A 22,596-nucleotide genomic window follows, 5' to 3' on the forward strand; every position below is an offset into this window, starting at 1 on the left:
ACTGTCAACGAAATCCACAAGGTATTGTGGGTCTACCATACTGGCCTCTTTAGTCGGTCACTCGGCAATGGGATTGGGAGAGAGCTTTGCTGTGGATAGGGGAGGAGCGTAGGATACCAGCCCCAGGGGACTTGCGGAGTTCTGTGGTAGTCGCCACAGGGATGGCAAGGTGGCGAGTCGTAGGAGACGGCAACGAAAGAAGTGCGTACGTGCTCGGGCGAATAGTGCATCAATCTATGCCTGGCGAATAGGGGTGCTCTGTGTCAAGGCTATGACAGTTTCACTGAAGCAGCTCAAGTTGAGCGGGCACATAACAGAAACACTCGTCGCACGTACTGTGGTAGTGTTACTGGTTGAGGTATAACTGAAGAATGAAAATGCAGCAAAAAGAGCTCGAGCTCGGCCAAAAGCTGCCAATACGCTGTAAGGCTGCGCCCCATCAACGCATACGACCACCGGAGAGATAAGAGAGCATAAATCGTCACCCTGCAACAGACAATGGTGCTCAGGCTACCGCAAGTGCAATTCTACTCCACAGCAGGACACCCGGTGGAGCAGACTGCACCTCCTACTCGTTTCAAATCCAACACTCATTCTATATGGACGATGACGAGTACATCAATTACTGCATTGATGTGAATGAAAAGATTTCTCGTAAATATATCATACGCTGCTTTCCTGCTTAATCAATTATCGTCGTGAATCTTTATGGACCCGGGCAAGTCATTAAATTTAATTTCAGCCCATGAATATAGAATTAGTTCATATTCTAGCACTCTTTAGTTACACACCAGTGCCCCTTAGCGCACTAATGCCGTTGCGACGCCATTAGTTGATGTGGTGCCTTCCCATTGAGCTCTGCGTTCAGAAAAATTTCACCGACCAATACGATACTTCCTAATGCGAAATTTCAGCGATGCTGTAGGCGTGTTTTCATTTCGCGTGTCAATATTTTGTATTACGATTATATAGGTTTATATTAGGAAGAGAGTGCTGTGAGTAGCGCGCTTTGTCTCCGTACAGGCTACATACGCTACTGTGACGCCATATCGCAGTCATCGTCATGCACAGCCCGTCTTGCACGGCCCTGTGCTTTTCTTCTCACGCTTTCGTTCCACCAATGACTAGAGCCGCCCTTCGTCGCGGGCAAATCGTGCCTCAGTGTCAGGGGCGACCACACCCAAGGGAGCGTCACTTCGAGCCTTACTCGTAGCCGCTCGCCATCGTCCCTTGGACGAGCAGTGATACACGTCACACACGTGGGTACCGCGCACTGGCCTCATGGGCTGACGCCGCTGACAAGAGTAGCCTTCCCCACTTCATGCCCGTGACCTTCGCCCCCTGTAGGAAACGCAGATGAGATCACCCACGCGGCGGTGGATGCCGTGCCACAGGCAGCTCAGCGCATGCGCAGGCCGTTTCCCCTCCGGTTCTCCTCCATTTTCCGCCCTATGCTTTCCCTGTAGCCTACTTTTCCACTTTTCTCCTTACGCGCCTTTCTTTCATCAACCCCCCCCCTCCTAACTGCGCTCCGCGTTCACTTTCATCTTAGGTCTGCGTTCGTTCGTTCGTTCGTTCGTTCGTTCGTTCGTTCGTTCGTTCGTTCGTTCGTTCGTTCGTTCGTTCGTTCGTTCGTTCGTTCGTTCGCTCGCTCGCTCGTTCGTTCGTTCGTTCGTTCGTTCGTTCGTTCGTTCGTTCGTTCGTTCGTTCGTTCGTTCGTTCGTTCGTTCGTTCGTTCGTTCGTTCGTTCGTTCGTTCGTTCGCTCGCTCGTTCGCTCGCTCGTTCGCTCGTTCGTTCGTTCGTTCGTTCGTTCGTTCGTTCGTTCGTTCGTTCGTTCGTTCGTTCGTTCGTTCGTTCGTTCGTTCGCTCGCTCGCTCGCTCGCTCGCTCGCTCGCTCGCTCGCTCGCTCGCTCGTTCGTTCGTTCGTTCGTTCGTTCGTTCGTTCGTTCGTTCGTTCGTTCGTTCGTTCGTTCGTTCGTTCGTTCGTTCGTTCGTTCGTTCGTTCGTTCGTTCGTTCGTTCGTTCGTTCGTTCGTTCGTTCGTTCGTTCGTTCGTTCGTTCGTTCGTTCGTTCGTTCGTTCGTTCGTTCGTTCGTTCGTTCGTTCGTTCGTTCGTTCGTTCGTTCGTTCGTTCGTTCGTTCGTTCGTTCGTTCGTTCGTTCGTTCGTTCGTTCGTTCGTTCGTTCGTTCGTTCGTTCGTTCGTTCGTTCGTTCGTTCGTTCGTTCGTTCGTTCGTTCGTTCGTTCGTTCGTTCGTTCGTTCGTTCGTTCGTTCGTTCGTTCGTTCGTTCGTTCGTTCGTTCGTTCGTTCGTTCGTTCGTTCGTTCGTTCGTTCGTTCGTTCGTTCGTTCGTTCGTTCGTTCGTTCGTTCGTTCGTTCGTTCGTTCGTTCGTTCGTTCGTTCGTTCGTTCGTTCGTTCGTTCGTTCGTTCGTTCGTTCGTTCGTTCGTTCGTTCGTTCGTTCGTTCGTTCGTTCGTTCGTTCGTTCGTTCGTTCGTTCGTTCGTTCGTTCGTTCGTTCGTTCGTTCGTTCGTTCGTTCGTTCGTTCGTTCGTTCGTTCGTTCGTTCGTTCGTTCGTTCGTTCGTTCGTTCGTTCGTTCGTTCGTTCGTTCGTTCGTTTACGCCTTGGGCCGAGGCACGCCGACGCTCGACCCAAGAACAGGCGCTTAAGAGCTGCCCTCCAAAAAGTCGCTGTAGCTCAAAGACCATTTCATGCACGGTAGTAAGGTGCCATGATGGCCAGACTGTCTTGCTCGACCGTTTAGATGGCATTTCCAGCTCATCTAAAAAATAGCAGCCGCGAGAAAAATTTCGGTCAAGCATAGCCGTCCTGACGTTCTCTGCTCGTGTTTTCACCTTTCCTATGTCGCTATTGTTGTGAAAAACACAGATATTCCTAAGTCTAGAACCATTAACTATGTCTTTCCAATATAATGTTGTAAAAGCAGGGTTAAATCAGACAGACAAGCCAACATTTCGATAGTTGGATCAGGCTTATGATAGTCATGCAAGCATTAAAAATTTTGTGAAATATTTTGGTGGAGACGTTAAAATACGTGCATGATTTCGCCGTGTCACATAAAAATGAAAAGCTTCGAAGGAATGGTCGAATAGGAACTTATAAACAACCCGTCTCGTTTTGAGTGAAAGAAATATCTCGCTCCGGCGTGTCAGGTCGATTACTTGAGGACGCCCCCCCCCCCATTTTGTTCATTCAATGATTTCATTTATTTCCCATTGTTACATGAATTGTACAAAACACTGCTGGGCCCGTAGCCAAAGGCTAGTGTGGACCCATAGTCAAAATGCATATATCAGCAGCTACAAAATTTAGTACATGTCTACTTCCTAGCAGTAAAATTTAAAACAAATAAGCGATCACAAACACTTCCAATTAACAAAGGAAAAGTACAGTAGATGATAGAAAAAAGGAATCAAGTAATTTTCGATTGGTACAGCTTTTTGCCAGTGATTGCAAGAACGCATTCAACTAACAAACAAAGCAGATTGTTCAAAAAAAATAAAGTAATATTAGACTGGTACTGCTTTTTGACAGTGATTACAAAAGTTTTTGCAATGTTTACCTCATGAGGAATCGAATTCCACATTTTCGTACATGAAACTCCTTCAGTAGATGACCATACGCGTTACGAGAAACAAGTAAATTTAAATTTATATTTGTTGCATTCTTTGCATTACGATTAGGCATAATGAACAGGTTTGGAAGCTGTGATGTTATTGGGGCCGGATCACTCCAGAAAAAGGGAGAAGCAGCACGTGAAAGCAAAAACACACATCAGACTTGTATTGACGTACACGACACAGATAACGGCACACACACGTGACAATGTCCCAAAATGCCTCATAGGCGACATGCACTATATCTATGGATCGGTGGATTATGATTGGCCTACAGTTCCGGCGGAAGCGTGTGTCGCCGTGTCTGAGACCTCGTTGAACCGATGCCGGCCAGCGGGGTCGGACAACAGTGTCGGCCGGCGGGTCGGACAGCCGTGTAGGACGGCCGGGACGGTCGGCTGGGTCGGACAGCCGGGTTGTACGGCCGGGTCGGTCGGCTGGGTTGGACAGCCGGGTTGGACGGCCGGGTTGGACGGCCGGGTCGGACCGCCTCGCGGGGCTCAGGTAGCCGGCCGCAGTCACCGGGTCGCGTCCACAGCTGGCGGGGTAGCCCTGTGGCCGCTCACCCGAACGCTCGAGTGCCCCGGTTCCGGACCGCCAGCCCTCCTGGACCAGTGCCCAGCGGGAGAGCGGGGCGAGGTAACCTCCCAGCGGGCGACAGTGTTGCTTCAGGTGTGGCGTATTGGCGCGGTCGGCGATAGCTCCTATGGGCCAGACGCCCAGCGAGGAAGCTGCTTTTCCGTCGACCGCCGAACCTAGCGCACTGCTCACGCCACGGGCCACGGGCTACACTCTCGCGCCACGCTTTTTGAGGCACCACTGCCGGCGCTCCCAAGTCGGCGTCGATGATGATGATGACCATCTTGCGGGTATTTGCCAAGATTCACTGTCCTCTTCGCCCCCGCACGGCGCACAGTCTTCGCATGTTTATGTTTCCACTCCCGCGTACCATATATTATGACAATACCCCCCTTTTCGAGAAAGTTGTTCGCAACTATTCTAACACAAGGACGCGGGATGAGAAACAGAAAAAAAGGAAAATTGTCATGTACGTCTGTCCGATTGTTCATATGAGTACACGACACATCTTGCTCACAGGGCATTGCATCCAGTCAAAGAACGAACGCACAAGTCTGTTCGCTTTCAACTAAATACTAAGCACTTGAGATGTCGCAATGTCTAATCACATTTTGATATATAAACAGGTGATTACGCGCGACTCGACTCAAGTAGTCAGCTCCGACATTGTCACAATCTTTTATGTAGTTAACAGTAAAAGAATACTCCTGCAAAAGGAGACTCCAACGCCACACTCTGTTGACGTGTCTGGCGCGCTCCTCTGTGGGCTTGTTTCCGCTGGCCTGGTCCTCGGCACTTTCTCGACTTCGGAGGGTCTTGTGTCGGCGCTTCTAAGACTTCAGGACCGAACGAACTTGTATTCTTGCACGCACACACAAGCACACACTGACGAGGAAGTGGAGCGGCCTGTACTTTCCCTTTAGCGGTTGTCTTTTGGCACTTGTCGCACGACTTCACGAAGCGTTTTACGTCTCTGTGCACATCTGGCCAATAAAATTCTTGTAGGACACGATCGGTTGTTCTCCTAATACCTTTATGTCCTGCCATGATGTTTTCATGAGCCACTTCTAATACGCCATGTCTAAATGCTTTTGGTATGACCACCTGCTTAAAGTTTCTGCCAGTGGCCCGGTGGTAAAGGCGATACAACAATCCTTTTTCCTCCACGAACTCGTAGCTGTGGCCCTTTCCCGAGTTAAACGACTTGCTTACTTTCGCAAAAATATGTTTCAGCGTCGGGTCTTTCCGCTGTTCTTCAATGAGTTGTCCTTTTGTCACGTCACGTAAGACGATTGTCGGAACGCACAAGGGACGGATCTGGCCTTGTTCTTCAGTTCTGGCTTCAGCCACGCTCGATACATGCTGAGGCTTCCTAGGCGCCTTATTACGCTTCATCCGTATCGACGACGACTCAGCGTTGGGAGCAGCGGGGTGCTTCCAGTCACAGTCCGGATCGTATGGTCCTCTGACGCCTGGAAGATTTCCCAGAACAAGGTCATAGAGGGGCTCGTCCATACATGCCACTGTTAACTTGCCTGTAAAATACGGCGTGTTCACTGGCACGACAGCCTCAGGCAGGTAGCTTGTTGAGCCATCCAGAAGAACAACGTTCCTCTTTCTTCCCGTCATATATACCTCTGGAACGAGTTCTCGTCTGACAATTGCGGTATTACAACCGGTGTCTCGTAATACACGAACACTTCTTCCTAGCAGCCGGCCTTCAACCACTGGCATCCGGTCGATGAGGAAAGTTACAGCAGTCCCAGGGTTCTTGTCATCGCTGTCGCTTGATCGGCGAGTCTTCTTTCCTGGACGCTTTGACCCATTCACTGGACGAGTTGGGTCTGGTTGAGATTTGGCGAGTGCACACGCTGAACTTGGTTTGTTGTCCCCGTACCCAGTTCGGCAATTTTCAGCTGTATGTCCCGTTCTGTCACACAACTCACACTTCAGCATACGATTAGGTGGGACACGGCAGTCAGGAGCCAAATGTCCAAACCGATGACAAAGGGTGCACATAAGTTGCGGTTTCCTGGGAGCTTCAATGTTTTCTCCACCAGAATCCTTTGTGTTATCGGGACCCTTTCCTAGGTCTGTCCAGTTCTGCGCTTCAAGGAAGCGATCCGTCAAGCTAGCAAGTTCGTCAAGGGATTTGCACTCTCGCTCCTTCAAGAAAATGACTAGCTTTGGCTCACAACAACGCAGAAACTGTTCAGAAATCATGTGATCTCGTAGACCTTCATATGTTTTAGGCACATTAGCCATCTCAATCCAATGGTCAAAATAGGCTGAAATTCTTGCTGCTAACTGTCTTCCAGTTTCGCCCTCTACTGCTCGTTCTTTACGAAATTTGTCTTGGTAGCCTTGAGCCGTGAATTGAAACCTTTGTAGCAAAGCTTTCTTTACCTTCGGGTAATCTAATGAATCGGTGGCAGTCATCCGACCGATCACAGTTAACGCTTCTCCAGTCAGACACATGCTCAAAGCAAGAGCCAATTTTTCTTGCGGCCAGTCCTTCCCTGTTGCAACGCGCTCAAATCATACGCGTGTAAGTCATCGCGTTTCTCGTCGAACAAAGGAAGTAACTTCTGTGGATTGAGGGATGACGAGGAGGTGCTGGGCGCAGTAAAAATTTCAGAAGCCGCTGCCGGCACATTACGAGCTCCTTCCTGAAGCTGCAGCTTTAGCTGGAGGATCTCGCGCTGCCTCTCGTCAGTTTCCTTGATTGCCTCTCGCTCCGCAGCTCTCTCGTCCCTTTGTTTTGTCTGTTCGGCCTCAATCCATCTGCGAAGTTCTGCGCCTGACAATCCTATTTGGAGTCCAATCGCCGTGATTTTCTCCAAATCCATGGTGCCGTCTACTAATGTGTGTCTGCGCTCAAGCGAAACTGCCCCCTTTCACTGTATTTACGAGTGAATCCTGGCAGGCTCGCCAGTTTGTGATGTTATTGGGGCCGGATCACTCCAGAAAAAGGGAGAAGCAGCACGCGAAAGCAAAAACACACATCAGACTTGTATTGACGTACACGACACAGATAACGGCACACACACGTGACAATGTCCCAAAATGCCTCATAGGCGACATGCACTATATCTATGGATCGGTGGATTATGATTGGCCTACAGTTCCGGCGGAAGCGTGTGTCGCCGTGTCTGAGACCTCGTTGAACCGATGCCGGCCAGCGGGGTCGGACAACAGTGTCGGCCGGCGGGTCGGACAGCCGTGTAGGACGGCCGGGACGGTCGGCTGGGTCGGACAGCCGGGTTGTACGGCCGGGTCGGTCGGCTGGGTTGGACAGCCGGGTTGGACGGCCGGGTTGGATGGCCGGGTTTGACGGCCGGGTCGGACCGCCTCGCGGGGCTCAGGTAGCCGGCCGCAGTCACCGGGTCGCGTCCACAGCTGGCGGGGTAGCCCTGTGGCCGCTCACCCGAACGCTCGAGTGCCCCGGTTCCGGACCGCCAGCCCTCCTGGACCAGTGCCCAGCGGGAGAGCGGGGCGAGGTAACCTCCCAGCGGGCGACAGTGTTGCTTCAGGTGTGGCGTATTGGCGCGGTCGGCGATAGCTCCTATGGGCCAGACGCCCAGCGAGGAAGCTGCTTTTCCGTCGACCGCCGAACCTCGCGCACTGCTCACGCCACGGGCCACGGGCTACACTCTCGCGCCACGCTTTTTGAGGCACCACTGCCGGCGCTCCCAAGTCGGCGTCGATGATGATGATGACCATCTTGCGGGTATTTGCCAAGATTCACTGTCCTCTTCGCCCCCGCACGGCGCACAGTCTTCGCATGTTTATGTTTCCACTCCCGCGTACCATATATTATGACAGAAGCAATTAGTGATTTCCACCTATAATGTTGTTTATCAGAATCGCAACTTTATTGTCGGATGCCAGGGGAAATGGTAGTATGCCGAGACGGCTGATTAGAATGGTGTTATTAATTATAATGTGTGCTTGTGTATGTTATAGTATGCAAGGCCCTTCTTTAGCCGAATAAGCGGATCTATGTAGGTTTTATATGTACCAGCCCATAATCCACAGCATTATATGATGTGGCAATGGAAAAGAGAAAAGTAGATAATCTTAAGTATGTTAAGATTAAAGTATGCTCTGCATTTCATTAGTAAATAGCAAGCGGATGCCAATTTCGAGTATATACTGGATATATGTGGTCTCCAGTTTAGGTTGCAATCTAATAACACCCTTAAGTATTTTATGGTATCTAATTGCTCAATAGTACGACCTTCGACATAAATTTGCATACATGTTGTATCGCGTTGAGAATATAGGGAGTGGAATGCCACGTACTTCGTTTTATCTCTAATTATTGATAATTTATTCCTCGTAAACCAACTTGATAGGTTAGATAATTAACGATTTATACTGTTTTGTAATTCCTTAAGATATTTACCTGAAAATATTAGTGCGGTATCATCAGCGTAAGTAACAGCTTTCGATGATATTAGTACTGATGGAAGGCCATGAATATATAGCGAGAAGAGTATGGGCCCCAAAAGTGATTCTTGTGGAACACCTGTAACAATAGTGTTATATTGAGAAGAAAACGAGCCAAGACTTACATATTGCTTACGTCCTCTTAAGTATCTATAAAAAAGGTTCATAGTAGTTTCGTTAGTGCTACAGACATGTAATATTTTTAGAAGTATGGAGTGAACGACTGTGTCGAAGGCTTTTTTTAAATCTAAAAATATTCCTACCGCAAATTCATTTTTGTAGTGATGTGTTTATACTTTGAGTTACTTCTAGCACTGCCGATGATGTTGATCGATTAGCTCGGAATCTGTGTTGGAAATCTGTTAGAAGCTTGCTTGTGTCAAGGTAGTATTTTAATTGAGCCGCAATGACCTTCTCAAATACAGTCTTTATAATGCTGAGCACAGAGATAGGCCTAAAGTTTCCATGGTCATTGATGTTACTGCTTTTATCATCATCATCATCATCATCATCATCATCACCACCATCATCATCATCAGCCTGGTTACGCCCACTGCAGGACAAAGGCATCTCCCATACTTCTCCCACTACCCCGGTCATGTACTAATCATGGCCATGTTGTCCCTGCAAACTTCTTAATCTCATCCGCCCACCTAACTTTCTGCCGCCCTCCGCTACGCGTCCGTTCTCTTGGAATCCATTCCGTAACCCTTAATGGCCATCGGTTATCTTCCCTCCTCATTACATGTCCTGCCCATGCCCATTTCTTTTTCTTGGTTTCAACTAACATGTCATTAACTCGCGTTTGTTCGCTCACCCAATCTGCTCTTTTCTTATCCCTTAACGTTACACCCATCATTCTTCTTTCCATAGCTCGTTGCGTCGTCCTCAATTTAAGTAGAACCCTTTTCGTAAGCCTCCTGGTTTCGGCCCGTACGTGAATACTGGTAAGACACAGCTGTTATACACTTTTCCCTTGAGGGATAATGGCAACCTGCTGTTCATGATCTGAGAATGCTTGCCAAACACACTCCAGCCCATTCTTATTCTTTGGATTATTTCAGTCTCATGATCCGGATCCGCAGTCACTACCTGTCCTAAGTAGATGTATTCCCTTACCACATCCAGTGCCTCACTACCTATTGTAAACTGCTGTTCTCTTCCGAGACTGTTAAACATTACTTCAGTTTTCTGTAGATTAATTTTTAGACCCACCCTTCGGCTTTGCCTCTCGAGGTCAGTGAGCATGCATTGCAGTTGGTCCCCTGAGTTACTAAGCAAGGCAATATCATCAGCGAATCGCAAGTTACGAAGGTATTCTCCTTTAACTCTTATCCCCAATTCTTCCCAATCCAGGTCTCTGAATTTTATTTTATTTTATTTTATTTTATTTTATTTTATTTTATTTTATTTTATTTCAACATCAGACGAAAGCAGAGCCTGATGTAGGGACAGAAGCTAAAGGCTGATGGAGCCTGACGAGGCCTCTGACCCCAAACAGTCTACAGCGGTTACAGATACAACACAAATCTTAGAAACAAAGGAAATAAAGTAAAAGAGACGCAGTATTTGACACCTGTACACAAATGTAGTGCATATACTGTTGCACACAAATGACACATAACAAATCATACAATGATACATAATAGGATAATACAACGATACATAATAGGACGCTAAGCAATTTACTTGAATGAATCAGCACAAACAGCTGTTGTACAAAAGCATACAAATAAAATATAACTGCCAGTGAAACTGAATAATGTTGCTTGAAACGACACAAAAGTAAGATAGGAGCAATTTTTAGTCATTTTGTGTTATATAGAGTTTTATGTATCCTTTACGAGAAGACAGTAAAATATAAAAAAACACTTCAATTTTGGCTATAGTTAAATTGGCAGGATAACAATAGCTCCCTAAGTTGGCTTTTAAATGCATTCAATTTGCATTCAAAGTTTAGCTTGCCTTCAAATTTGTTTAAGATCGCAGGTATTTGATACGCCATTGTTTGCCTTCCATAATTTGTTCGGATTTTTGGTGTTCGGTGTTTTCGGTGCCTCAAAAGGTATTCAGCATTTGCAGAGTCCATAATTCCGTATAGTTTCTTCTGATGCATTAGTTGCAGCGCTTTTAAATAATATAACTGGTCTGCCTTTAGGATACCGTGTTTCTTAAACAGTGGAGCGGTTCTTAAGTCCTGTGGATTACCACAATAAGATTCAAAACAGCGCAGAATTTTCTTCTGCAAAGTAATTAGTTTAGTATAATTGTATTGCGTAGTAGTGCCCCAAACCATTAAGCCATAGGTTAATTTGGAATAAAAAAGTGAATAATAAATGTTCTTTTTTAGCCAGAGCGGTATGAGCGCAGATATCCTAGTCTTCCTGAAACCAAACCCCGAGAAATTTTTGTGTCTGAACTTGTTTTATAAGGGTATTTTCAAATTTCACGTTAAGTTTGTGGTGTAGAGGTTTGTTGGGAGGACGAAATATGACATATGTTGTTTTTGAGGCATTTAATCTTAACTTGTTTCTGCTTAACCAGTTCGAAAGATGCACAAGGTAGTCATTTACAGAGGATTCAAGGGTCAGTAAGTTATGCGAAGAGAAAAAGACATTGGTATCATCAGCATACATTATGGTTTCAGCAGAACTATCAATTTTGACAATGTCATTGATATAGACAAGAAATAGTAATGGGCCCAATATTGATCCTTGTGGTACTCCTTGTTTTAGCTTCGCGAGTGTTGATACCGCATGATTAATTTTCACCAACTGATAACGATCATTCAGATAGCCATCTAGAAGATCTAGTACAATACCTCGGACACCGTATCTTGATAATTTGTTAAGTAATAAATCAAACTGTATGGAATCAAAAGCTTTCTGAATGTCTAAAAACAAACCTAGTGTATATTTTCTACATTCCATGTTTTCAATTATCCTGTCTTTGATGTGTACGAGAGCGTGTTCTGTCGATCGATGCTTGCGAAAGCCATATTGACATTGGGTAATGACCTGATGCTTTTGTAAAAATGAAACTAGCCTCTCATGAATGACGCATTCAAATATTTTAGATATTGCAGGAAGTACTGAAATAGGTCGGTAGTTAGATAAATTGTTTGTATCACCTCCTTTGAAAATTGCGGTGACTTTGGCGATTTTTAATAGCTTAGGAAATACGCCTGTTGTTAGAGTGAGGTTAATTATGTAGCTAAGAACTTCACATATTAAAGGCGATATTAATTTTATTTCATTTGAACGAAGTTCATCCACCCCTGGAGATGTATTATTCTTTAGCTTGCCAATTATACTTGAAATTTCACTAGGATCAGTAGGTTTCAGGAAAAGAGAGTGATTCAATATGGTGTCTAGTGGCATACTGTCGTCGCTGACAGTTTCACTCATGGTATTGTAGGAGCCAGCATCCACAAAATGTGTGTTCATTGTATTAGCTAGTTGCTCACCCATGAGTGTTTTACCATCAAGTACGAGCTGCGTAATCCTATCCCTAGTTTTTGTTCTTGAAGTGAGCGAGTTTACAACCTCCCATATTCGTCGCTGATTATTATATATGCTCTCAAAAAGATTCTGATAGTAGTACTGTTTTGCTTTTCTTAACTCCGTCGTTAAAGCATTCCGATACTTCTTAAACTCTGTGAATGTATTTGGATCCCGTGAACGGATAAAATCATGGAATAACTTATTTTTTATTTTGATACGGTGATAAAGCTCTGAATTAATCCAAGGTTTCTTGTGTTTTCTTTTATTACGACCGGTCGGCTGTAATACAGGAAATGCGGCATTGTATGAAGCGTGTAGTAAAGAAAAGAATTTCTCGTAAGCGCTGTCTGCATTTTCGTCATTGTAAACCTCACTCCAGTCAATCAGACTGACCAAGTGGAAAAATTCTTTTTGTCATGGAAGGTTTATGGCTCGTCTACCTTCTCTGTTAATATAGGGCTTGTCATAGTGCTTAGCGATTCAAAAAAGCAAAAAAAACTGGCAGATGATCACTAAGAGCATATGAAAATATTCCGCTCGAGATGTCTCGTGGACTGAAGTTTGTTATGCAAACATCCAAAACAGTGGCAGTTTGTTTTGTAAGTCTTGTAGGTTTATTTATATGGTTTGCGAAGCCATACGTAGATAACAGTGTCTCAAAATTTTCCACGTAAGCATCATTGGAACTTAAGTCGATATTGATGTCCCCCATAATAATGCAAGATGCGTTTGAAAAGACAGGGGAAGCCAAGAGTAAGTCCACAAACTCTACGAAACGACCTTTGTGCCCTAGCGGAGGGCGGTAAAGAGCGACTACCACTATTTTGTCGATACGCAAGCACAAACATTCACAATCGGCATTCATTACCGAGAAATCACTAAACACTTCATAAGAAAAGGTATTCTTAAAGTAGATAGCCAGCTCTCCACCCTTTTTTTGCCTACGACAAAGATATTCAGACCGATAGCCTGGAAAGTTTGGTTTTGTGTCGTTATCTGAAAGCCATGTTTCAGTAAAGATTAGAATATCGAAGTCAACTGATAACGAATGCAAAAAAAACAGAAATGTCATCTGCCTTTGGTCGAATGCTTCTACAGTTTGCATGTAATGCAGAAAAAAACTTTCCACAAGAAAATTCACGATTAAAAGCGTCAACTGTGTAGTATCTGCTGTTCTCCTCTGGGTTCATCATCATGAACAGGAAAGGCAATTAAATCACATTCAATTTAGTCTTCAACAATTTATTTTATCTAAGTCTCCTTCATGAGCAATGTGAATTATGTCGGAGTCTTCATCTTTACGTACAAGCACCTTGCCTCCAGTCGTCCAGGCAAATTTCCATTTGGCAGCCTTTTTCCTTTTAATCGCATCTGAAAGCAGTGCCTTGTTTTTTGGAGTCAAGTGTTCGTTCACAAAAACCGGGGTTGTTCCTTCAAGACCAAGCATAGAGCTGTCTATCTTCTTTTTTCTGCACTTTGATAACAACTCATTTCGCTGATTTCGTCTGACAAAGCGAACAACTATGTTCTTGACGTCAGCATTGTATGTACGCACATAGTGACACGTGTCAATGTCAACCATGGTGTCAATGGTTACCCCTACACTTTCGCCTATTTTGCTTATTACTGCAAGTGGGTCCTTTCCATCCGGGACGCCCTTAATCTCGAGGTTATTGAGGCGCTGGTATTGATCGAGCTCTTCACATCTTTGTGATAATCGGGTGCTTTCGCCTTTCAGTTCAGTGCCTCAAGTTTTTGATTTCATTAGTAGTATCTTTGACATCATTGCAAATATCAGTGCAGTAAGACACACTTTTCTTTAGCTCCCGCATTTCTTCCCGGAAATCACGCCTCAAATTCTCGAGAGCCCTTGTCATCTCACGCATATCTTTTGTCGTGTCCTGTTCCGAAGGCACGCCGCTCCCTTTTACAGTGTTCTTTCCAGTATCTTTTCCCGCCATTAGACATGAAAGCACATGCACATACCTCCTGTAAACACGCTGTGAATAGCATTGGAGAGATCGTATGTCCTTGCCTGACGCCTTTCTTTATTGGGATTTTGTTGCTTTCCTTATGGAGGACTACGGTGGCTGTGGAGCCTCTATAGATATCTTTCAGTATTTTTACATACGGCTCGTCTACACCCTGATTCCGCAATGTCTCCATTACTGCTGAGGTTTCGACTGAATCAAACGCTTTCTCGTAATCAATGAAAGCTATATATAAAGGTTGGTTATATTCCGCACATTTTTCTATCACCTGATTGATAGTGTGAGTACGGTCTATTGTTGAGTAGCCTTTACGGAATCCTGCCTGGTCCTTTGGTTGACGGAAGTCTATAAGGTGTTCCTGATTCTATTTGTAATTAGTAAATACTTTGTAGGCAATGGACAGTAAGCTGATCGGTCTATAATTTTCCATGTCTTTGGCGTCCCCTTTCTTATGGATTAGGATTATGTTAGCGTTTTTCCAAGATTCCGGTACGCTCTAATTCATGAGGTATTGCGTATACAGGGTGGCCAGTTTGTCTAGAACAATGTGCCCACCATCCTTGAACAAATCTGCTGTTACCTGATCCTCCCCAGCTGCCTTCCCCCTTTGCATAGCTTCCAAGGCTTTCTTTACTTCTTCCGGCGTTACCTGTGGAATTTCGAATTCCTCTAGACTATTCTCTCTTCCATTATCGTCGTTGGTGCCACCGGTACTGTATACATGTCTATAGAACTCCTCACCACTTGAACTATCTCATCCATATCAGTAATGATATTGCCGGCTTTGTCTCTTAACGCATACATCTGATTCTTGCCAATTCCTAGTTTCTTCTTCACTGCTTTTAGGTTTCGTCCATTCTTGAGAGCATGTTCAATTCTATCCATATTATACTTCCTTATGTCAGCTGTCTTACGCTTGTTAATTAACTTCGAAAGTTCTGCCAGTTCTATTCTAGCCGTAGGGTTAGAGGCTTTCATACAATGGCGTTTCTTGATGAGATCTTTCGTCTCCTGCGATAACTTACTGGTATCCTGTCTAACGGAGTTACCATCGACTTATATTGCACACTCCTTAATGATGCCCACAAGATTGTCGTTCATTCCTTCAACACTAAGGTCTTCTTCCTGAGTTAAAGCGGAATACCTGTTCTGAAGCTTGATCTGGAATTGCTCGATTTTCCCTCTTACCGCTAACTCATTTATCGGTTTCTTATGTACCAGTTTCTTCCGTTCTCTCCTCAGGTCTAGGCTAATTCGAGTTCTTACCATTATATGGTCCCTGCAGCGCACCTTGCCGAGCACGTCCACATCTTGTATGATGCCAGAGTTAGCGCAGAGTATGAAGTCTGTTTCATTTCTAGTCTCGCCGTTCGGGCTCCTCCACGTCCACTTTCGGCTATCTCGCTTGCGGAAGAAGGTATTCATTATCCGCATATTATTCTGTTCTGCAAGCTCTACTAATAACTCTCCCCTGTTATTCCTAGTACCTATGCCATATTCCCCCACTGCCTTGTCTCCAGCCTGCTTCTTGCCTATATATACCTTGGCATTGAAGTCGCCCATCAGTATAGAATATTTTGTTTTGACTTTACCCATGGCCGATTCCATGTCTTCATAGAAGCTTTCAACTTCCTGGTCATTGTGACTGGATGTAGGGGCGTAGACCTGCACAACCTTCATTTTGTACCTTTTATTGCGTTTCACAACAAGGCCTGCCACCCTCTCGCTAATGCTATAGAATTCCTGTATGTTACCAGCTATATTCTTATTAATCAGGAATCCGACTCCTAGTTCTCGTCTCTCCGCTAAGCCCCGGTAGCACAGGATGTGCCCGCTTTTTAGCACTGTATATGCTTCTTTTGGCCTCCTAACTTCACTGAGCCCTATTATATCCCATTTACTGCCCTCTAATTCCTCCAATAGCACTGCTAGACTCGCCTCACTAGATAACGTTCTAGCGTTAAACGTTGCCAGGTTCATATTCCAATGGCGGCCTGTTCGGAGTCAGGGATTCTTAACACCCTCTGCTGCGTCGCAGGTCTGACCGCCGCCATGGTCAGTTGCTTCGCAGCTGCTTGGGGACTGAGCGCCGGGGTTTGATTGTTGTGTTCATATAGGAGGTTGTGGCCAAGTACTGCACCAGGGTGGCCAATCCTGCTCTGGTGAGGGAGTGCGTTAACCGTTCTGGTCAGCGGGATCAGGCCACACTCCAGGCCTGTTTATGCAATTTTATCAACACGCGGATTTTTTTTCTTATTTTTAAAATCCGGTGGAAAATTGCGCGGCACCGGGTTTCAAACCACGGACCTTATGCACAGAGGCGGTTGTTCTACCTCTACGCCACCACTGCACCTCCGACTGCTTTTAGATATAGGAGAAACTTGTGATTTTTAAAATGTCAGAGTATATGCCTCGACTCACGGAGTTATTAAATGTTTTTGTAAGTACTGGCGCAAGAACATCAATGTTTTCTTTGAAATCTCTTACGGTAATGCCATCGTGACCAGTAGCTTCGTAGGAAGGCACGCCTCATATAGACGAGGTTACAGTATGCTCGCCCACCTGCTCCAAGCAAAATGTACTAGGGATGACCGGGTAATGGAAATTGTTCGCACTGGCTGAAATATGGTCTGCTACCTCTGGATTAATGCTGGTAAAGTATGCATTAAACGTTTCAGCGCATTTTGTATCAGCCTGTTAGGGGTGATTTGCTTTTTAACCGGCTTTTGGGGGGGAGGGGGAATTACACTTTTTACAACCTCCCACATTTTTGGTATGGCATTGTGCTTGTTGTATTAACAAAATGTTGTATTCTTTCTTTTGCCTCAGGATTAGAGCCACAACATGGTTACGAGAGATTCGGAAGTTTTGCAGATAGTAATGGCTATCTTTCTGGTTTTGTTTTTTTCATTTTTGTACCACTAATCCCTTTTATTTATAGCTGTGAGTATAGTGTTAGTGATCCACGGGCATAAACGTTCCTTGTATTTGCTGTGTTTGCATGTGATACATTCAGATTTTATGTGTACCAATGCATTTGCAAAGTTTGCGCATTCGATACGAGTGTCAACGTTAAATATTTCCTGAAATTCTTTTCCTTTAATTTTTTCCATCGATTTCTTATAATTAATCCTACGATTTGCCGAGAGGTTGTTCTTTGTAACTTCATTCTTGTACATCGGGCACAGCGCTCTGTTCCTTTATCTGGCCGGATCGGCTGGTTTCTTCCTTTGTATGTTGCGCTGCAGGTACCAGTTTTAGAAGGAAATCTGGAACTTTGCAATCGGACACTGCAGCCCGTCTTCATTATGCCGGAAGAAAGAACACCACAACCACAACGCGCTGCACCGGTGACTACCGTGGCCTTCTGCCCTGGCCCATTGCGTCAACGCCACCAACGCATCTTCGGAGCTACAGAAAATCATGCTGTAGAAGACTGGCTCGCTGACTACGACCGGGTGAGCATCCACAACCTCTGGGACGACACTAAAAAACTTAATTACTTGTTATTACATGTCGTTTTATTTGAGCGCTGTCGCCAGCGTGTGGCACGAAACCACGAACGTGATCTCACGACGTGGGCGGCCTTCAAAACTAACGTGACGGAGGTATTTGCGCGCATCGCCATTCGCAAGCTTCGCCCCGAGCAACGTTTGCGTAGTCGTGCGCAACAGAGCGGGGTGACATTTCCCAATTATGTAGAAGATGTTCTCGACCTCTGTAACCACGAAGACATCACAATGGCTGATGCCGAGAAGATCAGGCATATCTTAAAAGGCATTCAAGACGGCACAATGCAGATGCTGTTGGCGAAAAATGCGACAACAGTACCTGAACTCGTCAGTCTCTGCCAAAGCTTCGACGAACTCCGCAAACAACGCGTAGCCCCCCCGGTAATCTCCTCCTCAGGCGACTTCAATGTCGAGCTTGGCTGTTTCCCCGGATAACACTTCGCTGCTGCTACAGATCAAGGAGTTCGTCCGTGAAGAGGTTGCTCGTCGGCTTTCTCTGATACTGCATACAAACGGCCAGCCGAGTTCTCCATTGGCGCCCGCTCTCCAATATGTCATCAAGCAGCAGGTTGTCGACCACGTTCCGCCTTCTCTCCAGTAGGCTCCGACTGCCGCTCCGCTGACGTACGCCGCCTTTGCGCCCGCCCGTATACCCTTCCGCCCGCCCAGTGATGCAGTATGCACGACCTCAAGACCACTGGTGCACGGAATACAACCGTCCAATTTGTTGTTATTGTGGCCGTGCTGGACACGTGGCAGGTCAATGTCACCGACTTACACCGAACGTCTCCGACTACGTGCGTTCATATCCGCCGCGTTTCCAACAAGGCCGCGACTATTCGGACAGCTCTGAATGTGCTCCTGCTGTCGAGACCGCATTCTTCGCTCGCCGTTCACCTTCTCCTCGCCGCCACTCCATTTCTCCCATGCTCCGTCGGCGGGGCTCTCCGCGCTGAGAAAACTAAGAATCGCAGGAGGCGAGAAGTGCGTTAGGTAGCAAAACGTATAATGCCTCATACTTCTCCGTAAAATGTTAGTAAAGTCGCAATAGAAACTATATTCAGGCTAGCACTTGTCGACACCGGCGCTGCACTTTCAGCGATAGATGCCCGTATTTGCCGCAAGATAGGAAAAGTTCGTGTTCACGTGTTCAAGTGAACACGTGAACACATGAACACGTGTTCTCTCACGTGTTCGTGTCAAACCCATGGGCCGAACCAATCACTTTACGCCGCCGTGAAAAATGTCTTCGCAGCGCAGAACCACTGGCCGCATCTTCAATATTTTAGACGATGAACGACTCCACTTATATCTTGCCACTCTCGAGGCATCGCCTCCTCAGTCACTGCCGCCTTCTTTTACGCCAGCAATTGCCCGTGACCTAACGACGATGCAGGGCGACGAACTTCTTCATTTGCTCCAAGGCTTCTCTTCTATAGACTGCCAAGCAAAGTCAGTCGCCCGCACTACGACTGTTTTTCACACTATCGACACTGGGAGCCATGCCTCCATTCGACAGCGTCCCTACCGAGTATCACCCACCGAAAGGCGCGTTGTCCATCTTCTCCAAGGCGACAATGAACTTTCTACGTGGTCGGAAGCCTCTGATGATGCCTTTACAAATCTTCGCCACCTACCTACGTCTCCGCCAATTTTGCGCCATTTTGATCCAAGCGCACATACAGAACTTCACACTGTCGCAAAGTGGTGTAGGCCTGGGTGCCGTGCTCGCACAACGTAACAATACTAATGCCAAATACGTGCCAGTCGTGCCTTCACAAAACCTGTAGCCTTACTCAGTAGCCAAAAGAGAGCGCATAGCCATCGTATGGGCTCGTCAGCAATTTCGCCCATATCTCTATGGTCGACCCTTTGACGTGGTGACGGATCAATCACGTTCTTTGCTGGTTGTCTAACTTCAAAAACCCGTCAGGCCGCCTCGCTCGGTGGGCCCTGCGAATCAAGGAATGTGATATCCGTGTCGTCTATCGCCCTGGACGCCGATGCCCTCTCACGCTTCCCAGTTACTTCGGACGCCAGTACTTGTACATACAGTCGTGATTTCTCGCCACTTGACAACCTGGACATGGCCTCGGAGCAAGGGAAAGACAAATGGATCGTCATAAATCGTCCGACAGCTTCGGCAACTCGAGCGTTACGCCGACAGGCGACGCTTTACACCATCCGCGACGGACTTTTATACCGCCGTAACTACCATAATGATGGCCGCACATGACTTTTAGTAGTGTCCCGCAACCTTCGAAAAGATTTATGCTCTGCATTTCACTCTGACCCGCAGTGTGGTCACGGTGGAGTGTCAAAGACCTACACACGGCTTCGGCTACGATATTATTGGCGTGGGATGTAAAACTTCGTCCACAAATACGTACGCTCCTGCATTGCCTGCCAACTACGCCAATATGTCCCGCATCTGCCCACCACACCTCTCCAGCCGCTTCCCTGCCTAGCTTACCCATTTGACTGTGTCGGCATTGATTTATACGGGCCTCTTCCATCTACTGGCGCTGGCAAATGATGGATAGTTGTCGCCGTAGATCATTTGACACGATATGCTCAAACCACCGCCTTGCCTGCCGCATCAGCAAAAGACGTCCCCTCGTTCATTCTAGAGAACTTTGATCTTCGCCGTGGCGCACCTCGTGAACTGCTGAGAGATCTGGGTCACGTATTCCTCTCGGATGTCCTGCAGTCACTCCTAACTTAATGCAAAATTATTCACTGCACTACTACTGCCACACATCACACAGGGCCATATTTGAAATCTTCTCGGATATGGGATTGGGTAAGCGATTGCACAATATAGTCAAAGCATTTCTCGGTTGCCGTTCTGCTTGTCTCAGGTTAGGCGAACTCCAACCGACAACCCTTGAACTTAGGAACCGTGGGACACCAAAATGGTCTGTCCTATCTCCCATGTCACCTAATTTGGCAATGTCAAAAGTGGCTCGAGGTCTCGCGCAGATTGAGGGTATCCACTTTGCAATATATGCAGATGATGTAACAATCTGGAGTGCCGAAGTTAATATGGGACAAACAGAGACCAAACTACAGGAAAGCATTTATGTGGTGAATACAATACTTGAGGGTATGGGACTGAACTGCTCTGCTAAAAAATCAGAACTATTGGTACTACGGAGCAGTAAGCATGGCCGCAAGCCGAACGGATATATCTCAAAGGAAGAACCCCGCATTGACATCTACGCCAAGAATGGAGAACCAATCAGGCAGGTGGAGACTGTTAGAGTACTTCTCCTGCAAGCGAATGGATCTAATTGCAGGATGATACAACACATCTCTAACAAGTCAGAGGAAGTGATTAGGCTTCTGCGTAGAATTACCAACAAGCATAAGGGGCTAGGAGAAGACAGTACCATAAGATTGGTACATGCATTGGCCTTTTAGCACTTCTCGTACGTGGCAGGCATGCTACAATGGACACAGGCTGATAAGAACAAGCTCAACGCTTTAATCAGACGACTTATAAAGACTGCAATAGGACTTCCCATCAGCACGGCCAATGATAGCTTATTGCGCCTAGGGCTGCATAACACATTAGAAGAGATAACTGAGGCTCAACATGTTGCCCACCAAGACAGACTAATGGGGACACGACCTGGGAGGGCGCTACTTGACGAAATAGGCGTAGAAATGAGCAACCACATCAACAAACAAGAATTATTAACAGAATTGCAAGCGGGTCTACGAAAAACAATTAAGACGACCCCGTTCCCTAGGAACATGCACCCGACACATAACCTCGAGTGACGGAACGCAAGGGTCAAGGCATTCCTTCAAGACATAGATAAACATAAGCAGCAGGTGGTGTTCGTTGACGCTGCCTGGGATAAAGATAAGGATGCGTATACCTCCGTTGTTGTAGACACTAAGGGTAACATACGGGATGCCATCACCGGCTATACCAAGGACCCAGCAGTAGCAGAAGAAGTAGCAATCGCCTTAGCCATCCAGGCTAATGAGTGGACTCATATTTACAGCGACTCTAGAAAAGCCATACGCAACTTTACTAATGAATATGTGGCGCGGATAGCAACTAGGTTACTAGAGAAGGTCAAGAGTGAGAGGATCGGAATCCGCTGGTTTCCTGCACATCTAGGGGGGTGGACGGAACTCGGAGAAACCTCAATGAGGTGGCAAATGAAGCAGCACGAGAACTTTCTAGCCATGCTCTTCAAGACCGAGCAACTTACACTTCACCCGGGGAAGACAGTGATCAATTATTAACTTATAGTGAAATCACGAAGCACTATTATTTAAGCAGAAGGGAATACCCATTGCCACACGGTAAGCTTTGCAGAGCCCAAGCAGTCACATTACGTTTGCTACAGACAAGGACATACCCAAGTCCAAATTTTATTAACAAGATCTCTTCGTAGAGGGAAACGCAAACCAATTGTAATAAGTGCAATGGCATCATTACTCTTGACCACATGCTTTGGCAGTGCCCCGCGGTCTTCACAGACTGTGACAAGGAGCAAGAATGGTGGCGGCAAAGGCTGCATAGTGAGGATAAAGATCGGCACGCTGAAAAGCCCCGTTGCCTTCGCGTGGCTCGTACCTAGGTTGCTGCTGCCTTTGTCGCTGCTGCTCTACGACCCGAATAAACCCCATTTCCATATAATTTATTGATTGATTGCTTGATAAGAACACCGTTGTAGCTACATCTGGGCAACCACAGTGGCGTCGTTAATACATTGTGCCCACATAACCCACAGGCAAACTACGCCATTGAAACAGGAAACTATGCCGAGTATATAAATAAATTATTACTACTAACTCAAAGCAATGCTTCAACCGCAAATATTTCTAGAATGTGGAATTCGAGAAGCTAAATTTCTTTGCTGCCAATACATCAGCCAATGAAAAGCGCACTGGATACTTGT

General features: G+C 46.4%; 1 protein-coding gene across 2 annotated transcripts in view; it reads right to left on the reverse strand.

Annotated features, from left to right (window-relative positions):
* LOC135909346 (golgin subfamily A member 6-like protein 4) overlaps nucleotides 1-22,596 on the reverse strand; it is a 63,121-nt gene that overhangs the window by 40,039 nt on the left and 486 nt on the right. The gene's annotated exons all lie outside the window — the stretch shown is intronic.

This window comes from Dermacentor albipictus, chromosome 1, assembly GCF_038994185.2.
Source record: "Dermacentor albipictus isolate Rhodes 1998 colony chromosome 1, USDA_Dalb.pri_finalv2, whole genome shotgun sequence".
NCBI lineage: Eukaryota > Metazoa > Arthropoda > Arachnida > Ixodida > Ixodidae > Dermacentor > Dermacentor albipictus.